Below are 19,292 nucleotides of genomic sequence, written 5' to 3' on the forward strand. Positions count from 1 at the left end.
ACTGTGTGCAATTCTGGTCACCCTATTATAGAAAGGATATTATTAAACCAGAAAGAGTGCAGAAAAGATTTACTAGGATGCTACCATGACGTGGTGGTTTGAGTTATAAGGAGAGGCTGGATAGACTGGGACTCTTTTCCCTGGAACGTAGGGGGCTGAGGGGTGATCTTATAGAGGTCTATAAAATAATGAGGGGCACAGATCAGCGAGATAGTCAACATCTTTTCCCAAAGATAGGGGAGTCTAAAACTAGAGGGCATAGGTTTAAGGTGAGAGGGTAGAAATATGAAAGGGTCCAGAGGGGCACTTTTTTCACACAGAGGGTGGTGAGTGTCTGGAACAAGCTGCCAGAGGTAGTAGTAGAGGCGGGTACAATTTTGTCTTTTAAAAAGCATTTAGACAGTTACATGGGTGGGATGAGTATAGTGGGAATATGGGCCAAACGCGGGCAATTGGGACTCGCTTAGTGGTTAAAAAAAGGGCGGCATGGACATGTTGGGCTGGAGGGCTTGTTTCCATGCTGTAAACATCCATGACTCTATGACTTAACCTTGTCTGGCGATGTAACGTGGTATCTTCCTGGCCATTGGGGGACAGTGGTGCAGTGGTCACTAGGTTAGCGATCCAGAAGCCCAGCCTAATGGGCACGAGTTCAAATCCCACCACGGCAGCTGGTGGAATTTAAACTCAAAGAAAAAATCTGGAAGTGAAAACTAGTCTCAGTAATGATGACCATGAAACTTGCAACAATTGTCATAAAAACCCCCTTAGGAAAGGAAATCTGCCATTCCTCCCTGGTCTGGCCTACATGTGACTCCAGACCCACAGCAGTGACTCTTAACTGCCCTCTGGAATGGCTGAGAGAGCCTCTCAGTTCAAGGCTAATTAGGGATGGGCAACAAATGCAAGCCCAGCCAGCCACACCCATGTCCCGTGAATGAAATGCTGGGTGGCACAGTGGCACAGTGGCACAGTGGCACAGTGGCGCAGTGGTTAACACTGCTGCCTCACAGCGCCAGGGACCCAGGTTTGATTCCTGGCTTGGATCACTGTCTGTGTAGAGTTTGCACATTCTCCCTGTGTCTGCATGGGTTTCCTCCGGGTGCTCCGGTTTCTTCCTCCTTCCTCCTCTCCTCCTCCTCCCCCCCCCCCCCCCCCCCCCCATCCAAAGATGTGCGGGCTAGGTGAATTGGTCATGATAAATTCTCCCTCCGTGTACCCGAACAGGCGTCGGAGTGTGGCGACTAGGGGATTTTCACAGTAACTTCATTGCAGTGTTAATGTAAGCCTACTTTTGACTAATAAATAAAAAAATTTTTTTAAAAAGACATAAGAATAAAGAAAAATTAGCAATTCAGATTCACCAGGACGATCCTCGGGCTAAAAATAATGAGGACGGGGATTTTGTATTCCCTTGAGTTTAGAAGATTAAATGATCCAAACAAGATGATGAAAGGTTTCAATAGGGTCAATAGACAGAAACTAATTCCTCTGGTGGGGGGACGGGAGACGGGGGACGGGGGGACGGGAGTCCAGACAAGGGGCAGAAACTTCAAATTGGAGCCAGGCTGTTGAGGGGGAAAGTCAGGGAGCAATTCCTCACCCAGAGGGGAGGGGGAATCTGGAACCCTCTCCCTCCCAAAACACTGGGGAAGCTGAGGTGTCAACTGGAGTATAAGGCTGAGATTTACAGATATTTGTTGAGTAAATACAGTTCTGGTCACCCTATTATAGAAAGGATATTAAACTAGAAAGAGTGCAGAAAGGATTTACAAGGATGCTACTGGGACTTGATGGATTGAGTTATAAGGGGAGGCTGGGAGACTGGGATTTTTTTCTCTGGAGCGTGGGAGGCTGAGGGGTGATCTTATAGAGGTCTATAAAATAATGAGGGGCACAGATCAGCTAGATAGTCAATATCTTTTCCCAAAGGTAGGGGAGTCTAAAACTAGAGGGCATAGGTTTAAGGTGAGAGGGGAGAGATACAAAAGGGTCCAGAGGGGCAGTTTTTTTCACACAGAAGGTGGTGAGTGTCTAGAACGAGCTGCCAGAGGTAGTAGTAGAGGCGGGTACAATTCTGTCTTTTAAAAAGCGTTTAGACAGTTACATGGGTAAGATGGGTATCGAGGGATATGGACCAAACACGGGCAATTGGGATTAGCTTAATGGTAAAAAAAGGGCGGCATGGACAAGTTGGGCCAAAGGGCCTGTTTCCATGCTGTAAACCGCTATGATTCTATGAGGGGGTTAAGGATGTGGAACAGAAGGTAAATGCAGTTGTGATGCAGGTCAGCTGGGATTGGATTGGTGTCAGTGCAAAGAGTAAACTAGAAGTTGGTGTAAGACAGGAGGGTGATTAACCTCTTTCACAGCCTGCAGCCCTGAACCAATCAGACCCAGCTCTGTTCCAGTCAAATATTTATGTCTAACTCTGAAATTTTCCAGAATGTTTAAGTTACTGTTAGAAGTGACTGATGCCAAAATAGTTTCAATAGTTTAACCGAGGAATCCTTCTATGGAAGAACAAGATTGCTAAACACAGATTATGTAGGATGGTATGAGGATGTACTATTGGAAAAATGTCAGCCTCACGCCCTGATCTTCCTTTCATAGAATCCCCATAGTGCAGAAGGAAGCCATTTCGCCCAATGAGTCTACACCAACCACAATCACACCAAGGCCCTATTCCCTCAACCCTTCATATTTACCCTGCTAGTCCCCTGACACTAAAGGGCAATTTAGCATGGCGAATCCACCTAACCCGCCCAACTTTGGACTGTGGGAGGAAACTGGAGCACCCGGGGGAAGCCCACGCAGACACGGGGAGAACGTGCAAACTTTTCTATCCATCTCTCTCTCTTTCTATTTCTCCCATGGCAGATATTCTTATGGAACAAGTTCATTGTTTTTCTTTGAAATGATGTTCTTTATGTATTCTGGTGAGGGAGTTGAGGTGAGTGATGTAATGGTTTATGGAAAGGGCTTGTTATGATCATGGGCCAGACCCCAGATTTTGGCACAATCATGTTCGGGGGCCAATAGCATCTTGTTTAGAGTAGACAAAGTTTGAGATTCCAGATACTCACAAAGAGAATAAAGATTCCAGTTTTTAAACAGACTGAAATAAACTTTACTGTACAGAGTCAGAAAAGTAAAACAATTTACAACATCTATCGTACACTCCAACATTCAGAATTAAAATATGAGCTAAAGGTGAATTAACAGACAAACTTTGATATAAAACATTACACCGCACAATAAATAGCAGATGTGACCAAGATAGATCCCACGGATTTCTCAGCAACCCACCCAACATTTTAGTTGCACAATCTTGTTAAAACTCTGCCTCCCTCATGAAGGGTTTCCAGTCTTCACTTTTGAAGATCTAACCTCTGAATTCCCTCCAAATGTTGCTCGGACACAGGCTGCCTCCACAACTGCTCACTTCCAGATTGTTCAATCTCTTCTCCTAAGAGGAGGCAAGAGAGGGGGGGGAGTGGCACTGTTGATCAGGGATAGTGTCACGGCTGTAGAGAAGGTGGACGCCGTGGAGGGACTGACTACGGAATCTCTGTGGGTGGAGGTTAGGAATAGGAAGGGGTCGGTAACTTTGCTGGGTGTTTTCTATAGGCCGCCCAATAGTAACAGAGATGTTGAGGAGCAGATGGGGAAACAGATCCTGGAGAGATGTAGGAATAACAGAGTTGTCGTGATGGGAGATTTTAATTTCCCAAACATAGATTGGAATATCCCTAGGGCTAGGGGTTTGGATGGAGAGGAGTTTGTTAGGTGTGTCCAGGAGAGTTTCCTGACACAGTATGTGGATAAGCCTACTAGAGGAGAGGCTGTTCTTGATCTGGTGCTGGCTAATGAACCTGGACAGGTGGAGGATTTCTCGGTGGGTGAACATCTTGGGGATAGCGATCATAATTCTATCTCCTTCACGATAGCATTGGAAAGAGATAGGGTCAGGCAGGCTAGGAAAGTGTTTCTCTGGAGTAAAGGGAAATACAGTGTCATCAGGGAGGAAATTAGACGGGTAAATTGGAAGGAGGCATTCTTGGGGAAAAGTACCGAAGGAAAGTGGAGGATTTTCAAGGAATGTTTGTCTGGAGCTCTGCATGACAACGTTCCGATGAGACAGGGGGGTGTTGGTAGGGTACGGGAACCGTGGTGCACGAAGGTTGTGATGAACCTGGTAAATAAGAAAAGAGAGGCGTACAGAAGGTTCAGAGAGCTAGGAGGTGTTAAGGATTTAGAGGAGTATACGCGATGTAGGAAGGAGCTTAAGAAGGAAATTAGGAGAGCGAGAAGGGGTCATGAGAAGACCTTGGCGGGTAAGATTAAGGAGAATCCCAAGGCTTTCTACAAATATGTCAAGAGTAAAAGGATGAGATGTGAAGGCATAGGACCCTTAAAAGGTGAAGGGGGAAAAGTTTGTGCGGAACCGTTAGAAATGGCGGAGGTGCTTAATGAATACTTTACCTCGGTATTCACGGTGGAAAGGGATCTGGGTGGTTGTACTGCTGGATTGCGGAGGACAGAAAGGATCGAGCATGTGGACATAAAGAAAGAGGATGTGTTGGAACTATTGAATGGCATCAAGGTTGGTAAGTCGCCGGGACCGGATGGGATGTACCCCAGGTTACTGTGGGAGGCGAGGGAGGAGATTGCGGAGCCTTTGGCGATGATCTTTGCATCGTCGATGGAGACGGGAGAGGTTCCGGAGGATTGGAGGATTGCGGATGTGGTCCCTATATTCAAGAAAGGGAACAGGGACAGCCCGGGAAATTACCGACCGGTGAGTCTAACCTCAGTGGTTGGTAAGTTGATGGAGAGGATCCTGAGAGACAGGATTTATGATCATCTAGAGAAGTTTAGTATGATCGAAAGTAGTCAGCACGGCTTTGTCAGGGGCAGGTCGTGCCTTACGTGCCTGGTTGAGTTCTTTGAAAATGTGACCAAGCACATTGACGAAGGAAGAGCGGTGGATGTGGTCTATATGGACTTCAGCAAAGCGTTCGATAAGGTCCCCCATGCAAGACTTCTTGAGAAAGTGAGAGGGCATGGGATCCAAGGGGCTGTTGCCTTGTGGATCCAGAACTGGCTTGCCTGCAGAAGGCAGAGAGTGGCTGTGGAGGGGTCTTTCTCTGCATGGAGGTCAGTGACCAGTGGAGTGCCCCAGGGATCTGTTCTGGGACCCTTGCTGTTTGTCATTTTCATAAATGACCTGGATGAGGAAGTGGAGGGATGGGTTGGTAAGTTTGCTGACGACACCAAGGTAGGTGGTGTTGTGGATAGTTTGGAGGGATGTCAGAAGTTGCAGCGAGACATAGATAGAATGCAAGACTGGGCGGAGAAGTGGCAGATGGACTTCAACCCGGATAAGTGTGTAGTGATCCATTTTGGCAGATCCAATGGGATGGAGCAGCAGTATAAAATGAAGGGTACCATTCTTAGCAGTGTAGAGGATCAGAAGGACCTTGGGGTCCGGGTCCATAGGACTCTTAAATCGGCCTCGCAGGTGGAGGATGCGGTCAAGAAGGCGTATGGCGTACTAGCCTTCATTAATCGAGGGATTGAGTTTAGGAGTCGGGAGATAATGCTGCAGCTTTATAGGACCCTGGTTAGACCCCACTTGGAGTACTGCGCGCAGTTCTGGTCACCTCATTACAGGAAAGATGTTGAAGCCATTGAAAGGGTGCAGAGGAGATTTACAAGGATGTTGCCTGGATTGGGGGGCATGCCTTATGAGGATAGGTTGAGGGAGCTTGGTCTCTTCTCCCTGGAGAGACGAAGGATGAGAGGTGACCTGATAGAGGTTTACAAGATGTTGAGGGGTCTGGATAGGGTGGACTCTCAGAGGCTATTTCCAAGGGCTGAAATGGTTGCTACGAGAGGACACAGGTTTAAGGTGCTGGGGGGTAGGTACAGGGGGGATGTCAGGGGTAAGTTTTTCACTCAGAGGGTGGTGGGTGAGTGGAATCGGCTGACGTCGGTGGTGGTGGAGGCAAACTCGTTGGGGTCTTTTAAGAGACTTCTGGATGAGTACATGGGATTTAATGGGATTGAGGGCTATAGATAGGCCTAGAGGTGGGGATGTGATCGGCGCAACTTGTGGGCCGAAGGGCCTGTTTGTGCTGTGACTTTCTATGTTCTATGTTCTATAAGACTACATTTCCCTGGATTCCCAAGTCTGCACTGCAACACTTCCATCCTGTTTTTTTAAAATCCCAAACAGTCGCACGGCTGTCAGGATGGCCAAGCCACGAGGGCAGAAGCAAGGTTATTGCGGCAGACACGCAGCCACACCCGGCACAAGGGCCGAAACTTGTGGCGTGCTGCAGATCGTGGTATATGGCCTGCACCTGGAACACCCGCACACCCAGAGAAAGGTAAATCAGTTTCTAACAAGCTTCAATTCAAAGGATCTTCAGACATTTCAGGGAACATTGATTTAAATAATGTGATTTTTGTGGTTTTACTGAAATAGTTTTTAACATTTATTGTTAATCAGTCATTTATTGTGATGTCTTTTTTATTTTTTATTGATAGCTGTGATTGTTAATGAACAAGCGAGACTTGTCCACAGTGAATCACTGAATGAACAATAACATTTGAATTGAATTGAACTCAGATAACCTTTTGAACATGCGTATCAGACAGATTGACCAATCAAATATGCGTATCAGACAGATTGACCAATCAAATATGCGTATCAGACAGATTGACCAATTTGTTCCCAGGAGCAGGCTGAGGGTAAGAGAGTGGGTTTGCTGACTGTAATTAATTATTTATTTTTTCAGTTAATTTTGGGTTTAAAATCGGAGGTTTTTTTCAAAACCGGAAGTCAGGCCAGGAGTGGCCAGGGGAAGTTTTTGGAGGGTTTGAAAGTGCACCAAAGTATACAGCGGGCAGCATCGTAGCGGGCAGCAGAGTGAGTGGGAAGTTGAGTGAGCTGTCAGGGCTTTGGCTCACAGGGCTGGACGAGCAGGGGTGAGTTTTTGTTTCCTTACACTCTTATTAACTTTTCACTGTCTTACTTGACATAAAGTGTCCAGTATGAGTGTGAAACCAATGTGTTGTTCCCAGTGTAGGATGTGGGAGGTCCTGGAGGCATCTGGCCTCCCGGACATCCACATCTGTGAGGGGTGTGTCGAGCTGCGGTTCCTGAGAGACCGTGTTAGGGAGCTGGAACTACAACTCGAGGATCTTAGGCTGATGAGGGAGAATGAGGAGGTGATAGACAAGAGCTATCATCAGGTGGTCACACCAGGGCCATGGGAGGAGGCCAAGTGGGTGACGGCCAGGAAGGGTAAGGCTAGGGTGGTTGAGAGCACCCCGGTGGATTTGCCCCTGCACAACAAGTACTCCTGCTCGAGTACTGCTGGGGGGGACAGCCCGCCTGGGGGAAGCAGCAGTGGCCGTGTCTCCGCAGTGGAGTCCAGCCCTGTAACTCAGAGGGCTAAGGAAAAGAGGAGGAAGGTGGTATTAATCGGGGACTCGATGGTGAAGGGGACAGACGGGCGTTTCTGCGGAGGTAGGCGGGATTCTCGCATGGTGGTCTGCCTCCCTGGGGCCGGGATCCAGGATGTCGCTAGTCGCGTCCCGGAAATCCTGAGGTGGGAGGGAGAGGAGCCTGAGGTAGCGGTACATATTGGTACCGCTGATGTGGGTAGGAAGGGAGAAGGGGTCATGAAAAGGGAGTACAGGGAATTAGGGAGACAGCTGAGAAAGAGGAAAGCAAAGGTAGTAATCTCAGGATTACTGCCTGTGCCACGGGAAGGTGAGGGCAGGAATGGAGTGAGGTGGAGGATGAATGTGTGGCTGAGGGACTGGTGCAGGGGGCAGGGATTCAGGTTCCTGGACCATTGGGACCTCTTTAGGGGCAGGGGTGATCTGTATACAAAAAACGGGTGGAACTTGAATCACACGGGGACCAATATCCTGGCCGGTAGGTTGGCTAAGGCTACTGGGGAGAATTTAAACTAGATAGGTTGGGGGGAGGGGAGCTAGAAGAGTTGACTAGGATCAAGGAACTAATTGATGGGGGGGGAGGATGCAGGGGTAAGGGGAATTACAAAATTAATGGTAGAGGAGAGGGTGCAAGTGAATGAAGGCGGTAATTTAGATAAGGGAGTAGAGGGAGACGGTGTTCGCGACTCATCAAAGCGGGTCCAGATAAAAGCTGGAATAAGGACACTTTGCCTGAATGCACGAAGCATTCGGAACAAGGTGAATGAGTTGATGGTGCAAATCAGCACAAGTGGGTACGATCTAGTGGCCATTACAGAAACGTGGCTGAAAGGTGACCAGGACTGGGAGATGAATATCCAGGGGTATCAGGCGTTTAGGAAGAATAGACAGGAAGGAAAAGGTGGTGGGGTCGCGCTATTAATAAGAGATAATATCAGGGTAGTACTGAGGGATGACATAGGCTCTGAGGAACAAAACGTGGAATCATTATGGGTAGAGATGAGGAATAGTAGAGGGAGAAAGACACTAGTAGGTGTGGTATATAGGCCCCCAAATAATAATGTTGAGGTAGGGAGGGCTGTAAACAAGCAGATAAGGGATGCGTGTAAAGACGAAACGGCAATAATCATGGGGGACTTCAACATGCACATTGACTGGCAGACTCAAGTCGGTAAGGGTGGAATGGAGGAAGAGTTCTTAGAATGCTGTCGGGATAGTTTCCTTCAACAGCATGTTACGGAACCGACGAGGGAACGAGCTATTTTGGATCTGGTATTGTGTAACGAGGTAGGTAGAATTAAGGATCTTATTGTGAAGGACCCTCTTGGGTCTAGTGACCACAATATGGTCGAATTTCTGATTCAGATGGAAGAGGAGAAAGTTTGGTCTCAAACCAGTGTCCTCTGTTTGAACAGAGGGAAATATGATAGGATGAGGGATGAATTGGCTAAGGTAGACTGGGAGAGCAGTCTGGCAGGTAGGATAGCTGAGGAACAGTGGAGGATTTTTAAGGAGATCCTTTTCAGTTCTCAGCAAAAATATATTCCAGCAAAAAACAAGGATTGTAAGAAAAGGGAGAACCAGCCATGGATAACGAAGGAAATAAAGGAGAGTATTAAAATAAAAACAGCTGCGTACAGAGTGGCCAAAAATAGTGGAGAAACAAGTGATTGGGAAAAATTTAAGAAACAACAAAGAGAGACTAAGAAAGCGATAAAGAAAGGAAGGATAGACTATGAAGCTAGGCTAGCAATTAATATAAAAAATGATAGTAAAAGTTTTTATAAATATATAAAAAGGAATAGAGTGGCTAGAGTGAATGTTGGACCCTTGGAGGACGAGAGGGGGGAGTTAATAGTGGGAAATGAGGATATGGCTGAGTCTTTAAATACGTTTTTTGTGTCGGTCTTCACGGTGGAGGACACAAATAGTTTGCCAAATATTAACGATAGAGGGTTGGCAGCAGGAGAAATACTTAATACGATTAATGTTACCAGAGAGGCAGTGCTGGGTAGACTAATGGGACTGAAGGTGGACAAGTCCCCGGGTCCGGATGGAATGCATCCCAGGGTATTGAAAGAAATGTCAGAGGTAATAGTGGATGCATTAGTGATTATTTATCAAAACTCGTTGCATTCTGGGGTAGTGCCGGTTGATTGGAAAACGGCTAATGTTACGCCGCTGTTTAAAAAAGGAAGGAGACAAAAGGCGGGTAACTATAGGCCGGTCAGCTTAACGTCTGTAGTAGGGAAAATGCTGGAATCCATTATTAAAGAGGAGATAGCAGGGCATCTGGATAGAAATGGTTCGATCAATCAGACGCAGCATGGATTCATGAGGGGAAAGTCGTGCTTGACGAACATGTTGGATTTTTATGAAGATGTGACGAGGGCGGTTGATGGAGGAGAACCGGTGGATGCGGTGTTTTTGGATTTCCAAAAGGCGTTTGATAAGGTGCCCCATAAAAGGCTGCTGAAGAAGATTAGGGCACACGGAGTTGGGGGTAGTGTGTTAAAGTGGATTGGGGACTGGCTATCCGACAGGAAGCAAAGAGTCGGAATAAATGGGTTTTTTTCCGGTTGGAGGAAGGTAACTAGTGGCGTGCCGCAGGGATCGGTACTCGGGCCGCAACTGTTTACCATTTATATAGATGATCTGGAGGAGGGGACGGAGTGTAGGGTAACGAAGTTTGCAGACGACACAAAGATAAGTGGAAAAGTGAATCGTGTGGAGGACGGAGAAGATCTGCAGAGAGATTTGGACAGGCTGAGTGAGTGGGCGAGGATATGGCAAATGGAGTATAACGTTGAGAAATGCGAGGTTATACACTTTGGAGGAAATAATAACAAATGGGATTACTATCTCAATGGAAACAAATTAAAACATGCTACCGTGCAAAGGGACCTGGGGGTCCTTGTGCATGAGACGCAAAAGCCCAGTCTGCAGGTACAACAGGTGATCAAGAAGGCAAATGGGATGTTGGCCTATATTGCGAGGGGGATAGAATATAAAAGCAGGGATGTCTTGATGCACCTGTACAGGGCATTGGTGAGGCCGCAGCTGGAATACTGTGTGCAGTATTGGTCCCCTTATATGAGGAAGGATATATTGGCATTGGAGGGAGTGCAGAGAAGATTCACCAGGTTGATACCGGAGATGAGGGGTTTGGATTATGAGGAGAGGCTGAGGAGATTGGGTTTGTACTCGTTGGAGTTTAGAAGGATGAGGGGGGATCTTATGGAGACTTATAAGATAATGCGGGGGCTGGATAGGGTGGAGGCGGAGAGATTCTTTCCACTTAGTAAGGAAGTTAAAACTAGAGGACACAGCCTCAAAATAAAGGGGGGTCGGTTTAAGACAGAGTTGAGGAGGAACTTCTTCTCCCAGAGGGTGGTGAATCTCTGGAATTCTCTGCCCACTGAGGTGGTGGAGGCTACCTCGCTGAATATGTTTAAAGCGCGGATGGATGGATTCCTGAGCGGTAAGGGAATTAAGGGTTATGGGGATCAGGCGGGTAAGTGGTACTGATCCACGTCAGATCAGCCATGATCTTATTGAATGGCGGGGCAGGCTCGAGGGGCTAGATGGCCTACTCCTGCTCCTATTTCTTATGTTCTTATGTTCTTAAATAGGATTTCACGATATATAAATAGGAGATTTATCCTAACTTGGGGTCTCATTTTGTTAGTCAGAATATTCTTAGAAACACAACATTGTTACAGCCCATTCCACCCATCGTATATGTGCCAGCCCTCTAAGTGACCATTCACCGAGTGCCATTGCGCTGCCTTCTCCCCATAACCCTCAACATTCTTCCTTCTCTAATAACAGTCCAATTCCCCTCTGAATGTTTCTATTGAACCAGTCTCCATCACACTCTCAGACAGTACATTCCAGATCCTAACCACTCGCTGTGTGAATCTGTCTCCACCACACTCTCAGACAGTGCATTCCAGATCCTAACCACTCGCTGTGTGAATCTGTCTCCACCACACTCTCAGACAGTGCATTCCAGATCCTAACCACTCGCTGTGTGAATCTGTCTCCACCACACTCTCAGACAGTGCATTCCAGATCCTAACCACTCGCTGTGTGAATCTGTCTCCACCACACTCTCAGACAGTGCATTCCAGATCCTAACCACTCGCTGTGTGAATCTGTCTCCACCACACTCTCAGACAGTACATTCCAGATCCTAACCACTCACTGTGTGCATCTGTCTCCACCACACTCTCAGATGGTACATTCCAGATCCTAACCACTCGCTGTGTGAATGTCGCTGTGGGAATCTCGCCGTAGGAATCTCGCCGTGTGAATCTCGCCGTGGGAATCTCGCCGTGGGAATCTATTTCTCCATGTTGTCTACATGGACTTTAGCAAGGCCTTTGACGAGGTACCGCATGGTAGGTTGTTGCATAAGGTTAAATCTCACGGGACCCAGGGTGAGTTTTCTAAATGGATACAAAATTGGCTTCATTAGAGGGTTGTTTTTCAAACTGGAGACCTGTGACCAGCGGTGTGCCTCAGGGATCAGTGCTGGGTCCACTGTTATTTGTCATTTACATTAATGATTTGGATGAGAATATAGGAGGCATGATTAGTAAGTTTGCAGATGACACTAAGATTGGTAGCATAGTGGACAGTGAAGAAAGTTATCTCCAATTGCAATGGGATCTTGATCAATTGGGCCAGTGGGCTGACGAATGGCAGATGGAGTTTAATTTAGACAAATGCAAGGTGATGCATTTTGGTAGATTGAACCAGGGCAGGACTTACTCAGTTAATGGTAGGGCGTTGGGGAGAGTTACAGAACAAAGAGATCTCGGGGTACATGTTCATAGCTCCTTGAAAGTGGAGTCACAGGTGGACAGAGTGTTGAAGAAGGCATTCGGCATGCTTGGTTTCATTGACCACAACATTGAATACAGGAGTTGGAATGTCTTGTTGAAGTTGTACAAGACATTGGTAAGGCCACACTTGGAATACTGTGTACAGTTCTGGTCACCCCATTATAGAAAGGATATTATTAAACTAGAAAGAGTGCAGAAAAGATTTATTAGGATGCTACCGGGACTTGATGGATTGAGTTATAAGGAGAGGCTGGATAGACTGGGACTTTTTTCTCTGGAGCGTAGGAGGCTGAGGGGTGATCTTATATAGGTCTATAAAATAATGAGGGGCACAGATCAGCTAGATCGTCAATACCTTTTCCCAAAGGTAGGGGAGTCTAAAACTAGAGGGCATAGGTTTAAGGTGAGAGGGGAGAGATACAAAAGTGTCCAGAGGGGCAATTTTTTAACACAGAGGGTGGTGAGTGTCTGGAACAAGCTGCCGGAGGTAGTAGTAGAGGCGGGTACAATTTTGTCTTTTAAAAAGCATTTAGATAGTTACATGGGTAAGATGGGTATAGAGGGATATGGGCCAAATGCGGGCAATTGGGATTAGTTTAGGGTTTTTTTTAAAAAGTGCGGCTTGGACAAGTTGGGCCGAAGGGCCTGTTTCCATGCTGTAAACCTCTATCACTCCTCATGTCTCCATTACTTCTTTTTACCATATTTTAAATCTGTGCCCTCTCTTTCTCAATTCTTTCACGAATGGAAGCAGTATCCCCCCATCTAATTTTGATGTGGAGATGCCGGCGTTGGACTGGGGTAGTCACAGTAAGAAGTCTCACAACACCAGGTTAAAGTCCAGCAGGTTTATTTGGTAGCACGAGCTTACGGAGCACTGCTCCTTCATCAGGTGAGTGCAGGATTTGTTTCACAAACAGGGTATATATAGACACAAACTCAATTACAAGATAATGGTTGGGATAAGAATCTTAACAAGTAATCAAGTCTTTACAGATGCAGACATTGCGAGTGGAGAGAGGGTTAATCACAGATTAAAGAGATGTGAATTGTCTCAAGCCAGGACGGTTAGTAAGATTTTAAATAAACCTGCTGGACTTTAACCTGGTGTTGTGAGACTTCTTACTATGCCTCATGATTTTGAGTGAGCGATGTGGTTGGCTCTTAAATGCCCTCTGTAATGGCCGAGCAAGCCATTCAGTTCAATTATTGCTGGCCTATGAAGGAAAAAACCTTCTCTCCGCCTTCTCTTCTCCAAGGAAAACTTCTCCAATCTATCTTTAACTGAAGTTCCTTATCCTTGGAACCATTCCCGTGAATCTTTTCTGCCCACTCTCTCATGCCTTCACATCCTTCCTAAAGGGCGGCACCTAGAACTGGACGCAATACTCCAGCTGACTCATAGAGTGATAGAGTCATAGAGGTTTACAGCATGGAAACAGGTCCTTCGGCCCAACTTGTCCATGCCGCGCTTTTTAAAAAAACCCCTAAGCTAATCCCAAATGCCCGCATTTGGCCCGTATCCCTCTATACCCATCTTACCCATGTAACTGTCTAAATGCTTCTTAAAAGACAAAATTGTACCCGCCTCTACTACTACCTCTGGCAGCTTGTTCCAGACACTCACTAGCCTGTGTGTGAAAAAATTGCCCTTCTGGACACTTTTGTATCTCTCCCCTCTCACCTTAAACCTATGCCGTCTAGTTTTATACTCCCCTACCTTTGGGAAAAGATATTGACTATCTAGCTGATCTGTGCCTCTCATTACTTTATAGGCCTCTATAAGATCACCCCTGAGCCTCCTACGCTCCAGAGAAAAAAGTCCCAGTCTATCCAGCCTCTCCTTATGACTCAAACCATCAAGTCCCAGTAGCATCTTTTCTGCACTCTTTCTAGTTTAATAATATCCTTTCTATAATAGTGTGACCAGAACTGTACACAATATTCCAAGTGTGGCCTTACCAATGTCTTGTACAACTTCAACAAGACGTCCCAGCTTCTGTATTCAATGTTCTGACCAATGAAACCAAGCATACCGAATGCCTTCTTCACCACTCTGTCCACCTGTGACTCCACTTTCAAGGAGCTATGAACATGTACCCCTAGATCTCTTTGTTCTGTAACTCTCCCCAACGCCCTACCATTAACTGAATAAGTCCTGCCCTGGTTCAATCTACCAAAGTGCATCACCTCGCATTTATCTAAATCTGAGGCTGAACTGATATGTTATGAAGGCCATTCTTCACAAAGCCCAGGATCCTATATGATTTATTAACCTGCTCAGTCGATGGGTTGTCCAGTGCTGTTAACTTGTCAATGATATTCTGAAATCAGTCCCACCAATACTGTAATCTCAGACAGTAGTTTGGTGATCAGCAATCCAGTTAATTGCAAATTAGAGACACACTGATCTTTGTTTACCTGCTATTCAGTAACTCTGCCCATTAATAATTTGTCAATCAGTTGCTAGTTAATCCCAGCTACAAGTATCTATCTCTCTTCCAGAATTGCCACCTGGAAGTAGCTCTGCTCCTCGCTCCGTGGGGATTTGTGTCTCTAACTCGTCATCTTTTTTACTTTTCTAATTTCCGTCCTCATCTTGTGATCATCACATCTCAGTTCTGACAAAAAGCTGCAAATCTGTAACTCCGTTTCTCTCTGTTTGCCGACACAGTCTGACCAGCCGAGCATGGCCAACATTTTCTGCATTTAGTCCCAATCTGTTAACTGTCTGACGACTCGATGTTTAAATTAAAGTGATGATGACGTTGAGTTTGTAACAACTGCTTGCCGAGATTAATCTGACTTCATTGATGATGTGACGACAAAGAGTTAATTAATTCACTCTCTAACTTGTGATTCTCCTAATTAGGAATTGGTGAAATTAATCTGCATTATGTGATGTCAGTTAAACACTAACTCATTCACTCCTGTACGTTAGACTGGGGAGGAGGGGGAAGTTGTAAATCACAGACAGCATCTTAAAGTGAAGGCTGCTGTTGCTGTTAAGGTTTTGTTTAAACAACTGATATTTTGGACAAAATATTAACGCCGTTTCTCTCTTTTTAAAATTCATTCATGGGAGGTAGGTGTCACTGGCTAGGCCAGACTTATTGCCCATCCCCAATCGCCCCAGAGAAGGTGGTGATGAGCTGCCTTCTTGTAGTGTGGGTACACCCACACTGCACTTAGGGAGGGAGTTCTAGGATTTTAACCCAGGGACAGTGAAGGAATGGCGATATATTTCCAATTCAGGATGGTGAGTGACTTGGAGGGGAACCTCCAGGTGGTGGCGTTCCCAGGTATGTGCTGCTCTTGTCCCTCTAGATGGTAGAGGTCATGGGTTTGGAAGGTGCTGTTGAAGGAACATAGAAAACAGGTGCAGGAGGGGGCCATTCGGCAGTTTGAGCCTGCACCACCATTCAATATGGTCATGGCTGAGTGTGCACTTTCAGTATCCCACTCCCACATTCTCTCCATATCCCTTTGATCCCTTTAGCCACAAGGGCCACATCGGCTCCCTCTGGAACTTATCTAATGAACTGGCCCCAACAGTTTTCTGTGGTAGAGAATTCCACAGGTTCACAACTCTCTGAGTGAAGAAGTTCTTCCTCATCTCAGTCCTGATTGGCTTACCCCTTATTCTTAGACTGTGACTTCTAGTTCTGCACTTCCCCAACATCGGGAACATTCTTCCTGCATCCAGCCTGTCCAGTCCCATCAGGATTTTATATGTTTCTATGAGATCCCCTCTCATTCTTCTAAATTCCAGTGAGTACAAGCCCAGTCGATTCAGTCTCTCTTCATACGTCAGTCCTGCCATTCCAGGAATCAGTCTGGTGAACCTTCGCTGGACTCCCTCAATAGCGAGAACTTGGTGAATTGCTGCAGTGCATCTTGTAGATGGTACACACTGCTGCTACTGAGCGTCAGTGGTGGAGGCAGCGGACGTTTGTGGATGTGGTGCCAATCACGCGGGGCTGCTTTGTCCTGGATGGTGTCGAGCTTCTTGAGTGTTGTTGGAGCTGCACCCATCCAGGCAAGTGGGGAGTATTCCATCACACTCCTGACTTGTGCCTTGTAGCTGGTGGACAGGCTTTGGGGAGGCAGGAGGTGAGTTATTCATCGCAGGATTCCACCTTCTGAAATGCTCTTGTACCGACTGTGTTATGTGGTGAGTCCAGTTCAGTTTCTGGTCAATGGTAACCCTCCCAGGCAGTTAATAGTGGGGATTCAGTGATGGTAATGCCTTTGAATGTCAAGAGGCAATGGTTAGATTCCCTCTTATTGGTGATGCTCATTGCCTGGCACTTGTGTGGTGTGAATGTTATTTGCCACATGTCAACCCAAGCCTGGATAGTGTCCAGATCTTACTGCATTTGAACATGGACTGCTTCAGTATCTGAGGAGTCACGAATGGTGCTGAACATTGTGCAATCATCAGCGAACATCCCCACTTCTGACCTTATGACGGAGGGAAGATCATTGATGAAGCAGCTGAAGATTGTTGGGCCTCGCGTCTAGGACACTCCCCTGAGGGACTCCTGCAGAGATGTCCTGGAGCTGAGATGACTGACCCTCCACAACCACAACCATCTTCCTATGTACCAGGTATGACTCCAACCAGCAGAGTGTTTGCCCCCAGATACCCATTGATACCAGTTTTGCTCGGGCTCCTTGATGTCACACTCGGTCAAATACGGCCTCAATGTCAAGGGCTGTCACTCTCACCTCACCTCTGAAATTCAGCTCTTTTGTCCATGTTTGAACCAAGGCTGTAATGAGGTCAGGAGCTGAGTGACCCTGGCGAAACCCAAACTGTGCGTCACTGAGCAGGTTATTGCTGAGCAGGTGCTGCTTGATAGCGCTGTCGATGACCCCTTCCATCACTTTACTGATGATCGAGAGTAGACTGATTGGGCGGTAATTGGCCGGGTTGGATTTGTCCTGTTTCTTGTGTACAGGACATTCCTGGGCAATTTTCCACATTGTTGGATAGATGCCAGTGTTGTAACTGTACTGGAAGAGCTTGGCTAGGGGAGCGGCAAGTTCTGGAGCACAAGTCTTCAGTGCTATTGCTGGAATGTAATCAGGGCCCATTGCCTTTGCAGTATCCAGCGTCTCCAACCGTTTCTTGATATCACGTGGAGTGAATCGAATTGGCTGGAGACTGGAGTCTGAAATGCTGGGGCCACTGGAGGAGGCTGAGATGGATCATCCACTCGGCACTTCTGGCTGAAGATTGCTGCGAATATTTCAGCCTTATCTTTCACACTGATGCGCTGGACTCCTCCAGCATTGAGGATGAGTGAGTTGTTTAATTGTCCACCACTATTCACAACTGGACGTGGCAGGACTGCAGAGTTTGGATCTGACCCATTGGTTATGGGAATGTTTAGCTCAGTCTATCACTTGCTGTTTATACTGTCTGGAATACAAGTAATCCTGCGCTAGAGCCTCACCAAGTTACCAGACTTGCTGAGATTTTCCAGCATTTTCTGTTTTTATTTCAGACTTCCAGCATCAGCAGTATTTTGATTTTATTTAAGGTTTTCATAGAATCCCTACAGTGCAGAATGAGATCATTCGGCCCATCGAGTCTGCACCGACCACATCCCACCCAGCTCTATTCCCGTAACCCCACACATTTTGGAGTTTGCACATTCTCCTCGTGTCTGCGTGGGCTTCCTCCGGGTGCTCCGGTTTCCTCCCACAGTCCAAAGATGTGCAGGTTAGGTGGATTGGCCATGCTAAAAATTAGTGTCCTGAGATGTGTAGGTTAGAGGGATTAGCGGGTAAATATGTAGGGATATGGGGGTAGGGCCTGGGTGGGATTGTGGTCGGTGCAGACTCGATGGGCCGAATGGCCTCTTTCTGCACTGTAGGGTTTCTATGATTTCTATGATTTATCCTGCTAATCCCCCTTACACTAGGGGCAATTTAGAATGGCCAATACACCTAACCCGCACACCTTTGGACTGTGGGAGGAAACCGGAGCAGCCGGTGGAAACCCACGTAGACATGGGGAGAATGTGCAAACTCCACACAGACAGTGACCCAAGGCCGGAATCGAACCTGGGTCTCTGGCGCTGTGAGGCAGCAGTGCTAACCACTGTGCCACCCATTTTGTCTGGCTTATTTTGAGATACTTGTCGGGATACGAAGAGAGAGAAGCAGAAAGGCAGAGACCGAGGGAGGGAGTTAGAAATCACAGCAACATATATTTATAAAGAGTTGAGGGTTTTGTAATGAAACACTGAGCCACAGAGGGACATATGAAGTCAGATGGTCAAAATCTGGGTCACGGAGGTCAGTTTTAAAGAGGGAAGTGAGTCCCACATTCTCCCCACTCCCTGTGGGAGCGAGTCACACATTTTCCCCACCCTGTGGGAGAGAGTCCCACATTCTCCCCACTCCCTGTGGGAGTGAGTCCCGCATTCTCCCCACTCCCTGTGGGAGTGAGTCCCCCATTCTCCCCACTCCCTGTGGAAGCGAATCCCCCATTCTCCCCACTCCCTGTGGAAGCGAATCCCCCATTCTCCCCACTCCCTGTGGGAATGAGTCCCCCATTCTCCCCACTCCCTGTGGGAATGAGTCCCACATTCTCCCCCACTCCCTGTGGGAATGAGTCCCACATTCTCCCCCACTCCCTGTGGGCGCGGGTCCCACATTCTCCCCCACTCCCCCGTGGGAGCGAGTCCCACATTCTCCCCACTCCCTGTGGGAGCGAGTCCCACATTCTCCCCACTCCCTGTGGGAGCGAGTCCCACATTCTCACCACTCCCCGTGGGAGCGAGTCCCACATTCTCCCCACTCCCTGTGGGAGCAAGTCCCACATTCTCCCCACTCCCTGTGGGAGCGAGTCCCACATTCTCCCCACTCCCTGTGGAAGCGAATCCCCCATTCTCCCCACTCCCTGTGGGAGTGAGTCCCACATTCTCCCCACTCCCTGTGGGAATGAGTCCC

At 47.2% G+C, this 19,292-nt stretch overlaps 1 protein-coding gene across 1 annotated transcript in view; it reads right to left on the reverse strand.

The window, feature by feature from the left end:
* LOC144499965 (interleukin-1 receptor type 2-like) overlaps positions 1-19,292 on the reverse strand; it is a 1,647,203-nt gene that overhangs the window by 468,305 nt on the left and 1,159,606 nt on the right. The gene's annotated exons all lie outside the window — the stretch shown is intronic.

The sequence above is a fragment of the Mustelus asterias genome, chromosome 10, assembly GCF_964213995.1.
Source record: "Mustelus asterias chromosome 10, sMusAst1.hap1.1, whole genome shotgun sequence".
NCBI lineage: Eukaryota > Metazoa > Chordata > Chondrichthyes > Carcharhiniformes > Triakidae > Mustelus > Mustelus asterias.